The sequence below is a fragment of the Pteropus alecto genome, unplaced genomic scaffold (genome assembly GCF_000325575.1).
Source record: "Pteropus alecto unplaced genomic scaffold, ASM32557v1 scaffold87, whole genome shotgun sequence".
Classification (NCBI taxonomy): Eukaryota; Metazoa; Chordata; class Mammalia; order Chiroptera; family Pteropodidae; genus Pteropus; species Pteropus alecto.
The window spans coordinates 8,967,268-8,970,064 of record NW_006443225.1 but is presented as its reverse complement, the minus strand read 5'-3'; the positions used below and the strand labels follow the sequence as shown (position 1 = coordinate 8,970,064).

The following is a 2,797-nucleotide window of genomic DNA, read 5'->3' as shown; positions in this document are numbered from 1 at the left end:
AGAGAGTAGGAATGACTCTGGTGAGAGATCTCTATGTGTCTTTACCCCTAAAGTTGTATATAGCATTTGTCATTTTATTCTAATTCTTATTCTAATTCTAAGTGATTTGTAAACTAAAGGTCAATCTTTTGTTAACATATTGCAAGCAGTTTATTTTTAATAGTTTTGATGTTGAAAAGTTTGGATAGAAATTACTGATAATAATTGTTCATAAGTATCACCATATCGTTTGACCTTTTTATAGGTTGTTCGACTTCAGACACCCAATTTCTTGCAATGTTTCAAATTCTCCATTTGCTTTTTGTACTCAGTTTTCCCCCCATGAGTTTAAGATGCTTTTCTAAGAGGGAAAAGTGTATCAATAAGTTCTTCAGCACTGCTAAAATTATCAGTGAACATCTTGTCAGACAGCGATGTGCGAATCTGTTTTGTATGCCTCCATCCAGGGCCAGGTTTGTTGATGGAGGAAAACACTTTCTCATGTTTCAACCTGAATCCCACCCTGTGTAGAACACATTAGTATAATGCAGAGACTGTGGGAGAAGACATTTTAATGTGTTTTCTAGCTTTCTTATTTGTCTATGTTTTTTGCTAAGCATGAAGTTTAAAACAATAGACTACAATTTTCTATTAATATTTGTTGGATGCTTTCAGATACCCTTTATTACTTTTAGTTCAGGCAGAGTTAGACCCTAGCTCTAAGAATCTGTAAATGAGGAGTGGAGCTTTCTTTGCTATGTTCTTTCATCTCCTTTGATTTAGGTCCAGCATACATCAGCTGCTGCAGCTCTTCCAGCATAATTTACTTATCTACTAATGCCATCTATGAGAGAGAAAATCGGGTTTGTGTAAGTGTAGTATTCTAATGTGACCACTAACATTAGGTCACGAATGCGACCCTCTCATTAGCTATTACTTTCAATTAGGTGTTCTCAAACAATTAGCTTTTGAGCTATATAATCTTATTTATAGCATATTCATTCCCTGATGAGAGAAGAAATTACTTCTGGGAAAGCTGAGTCTCAAACTTTTAATTTCAGTACTAAATTCAGTTACATTACCTCAGTTGGACTTTCTTCGTGTGGAATTACTAAGCTTAATTCTCTTGATCATGTGATCCCATAGGCATCATGAGCCTTTTAAGAAGAGAACTACTAAAATCCATAGGTGTTTAGAGCACACAGGGAGATAAATGCAGCAGAGACCTGCTCTTTGCAAATAACATTAAAGGTTTTCAGATTTTCAAAGCATTCTCAGGAAAAAAATTCTCACGTCTTCGTAATATTATTTAAAGCCATATATTCATAGGTTCCTACTCTTATGTACCAGTTTTTCAGAAGGTTTTGTTGTTGCTTCTTTGACTTCATTTTTCTACCATAAAATTAAGACACTGTAGTTACTTTATTTTTTTATTTTTATTTTATTTTTTAGGCGAGGCAACTCTTGGTTGACCTCATAGATTGCAAGGACCTTGTCAGCTTACAATCCCTTATTTTTTTTCATGCCTACAGTACCTGGTCTTCCTAGATGGTCTCCCATCCCAGTACTAACTAGGCCCGACCCTGCCTATCTTCCGAGATCAGACAGGATCAGGATTGTTCAGGGCGGCATGGCTGTAGACTGAAGTTACTTTAAATGCTGGACCTGATAGAGTTTTCCAAGTCCGTAATAATATTTATTGCATCTGTAGTCATGTGTTAGTTTCCAGGATGCCATATCATTTTTTTGTCCCCCAAATAAGACATGGTCTTTGCTTGCAAAGAGTTTACTATAAACAAAAAGTTATACAAAAAACATTAAATATATATATCATTCATTTTTTTTTTCCAAGAAATCTGTACTGAGTATAATATTTTCTAAACTCTGGAGAAACGTCAGTATGTAAGTCAGTATGTAAGAATAGACAAAGTCCTGCCTTCATAGTACTTTCATATTTTCACATAGCGAATTGGGGTAAGAAGAGACAGTAAAAAGGAAATCAAAAAACATGATAACAAGAAATTGAAATAAGTGCTATGGAGAAAATAAACAAGGTGATGTGACAGCTTGGTAGAGAATATTTTAGGAAGAGTGGTTAGGGAAGAGCTCTCAGTAGAGGTGTCATTTCATCTAAGAGCTGAAGGATGGAAAGGAGCCAGTGATGGTAGGGCAGCTAGGCAGAGACAAGTGCAGGGACAAAGCGCAAGGTAGGAACAAGTTTGCCCTTTTGCGGAACAAAAAGATCAGTATGGCTGGAGTTTAGGGAATGAGAGAGATTGTAGGACATGAGGATGGTTTGGGAAGCAGGAGTTACATCATGGAGGCCAAGCTGGATTTTATTTTAAAGGCAGTGGAAAGTCATTGAAGCATTTTAAGAAGGATAGTATCTGGTTAGCCTTTAAGAAAGATGTCTCTAGCCACTGCATGAAGGCTACCTTATAAAGGCAAATGTAGAAAGAGGAAAACACATTAGGAGCTCATTTCAGTGTCCTAGTGTCTTAGTATCCACCTAAGAGATGATGGTTATGGGACTACGATGATGTCAGAAGTGACGGAGAGCAATGGATAGATCTGAGAGCTGTATGTACGTACCACTCACATGGGTGCTGACTGACATGCCCGCCTCCCTTTGGACATGATGTTTGGAGCATGGTAAATTCTCAGCGAAGACTTGATGGTGAAGAGACTGATGTCTTTGCTGTGTTATCATATTAAGGGTACTGGGTCTGTGTTTCACGTCACTGGGGAAGAAGTCTCCAGAATCCTGGCAGAAGCCGGGAGGAAACAATGTGAGTTCAGTTGAGAAGCTTCGAGGTTA

The 2,797-nt window shown here is 37.5% G+C and overlaps 1 pseudogene; it reads right to left on the bottom strand.

Moving 5' to 3' along the window:
• Positions 1-1,502: 1,502 nt before the first annotated feature.
• On the bottom strand, positions 1,503-1,621 carry LOC112472625 (annotated as a pseudogene).
• Between the last annotated feature and the right edge of the window lie 1,176 nt (positions 1,622-2,797).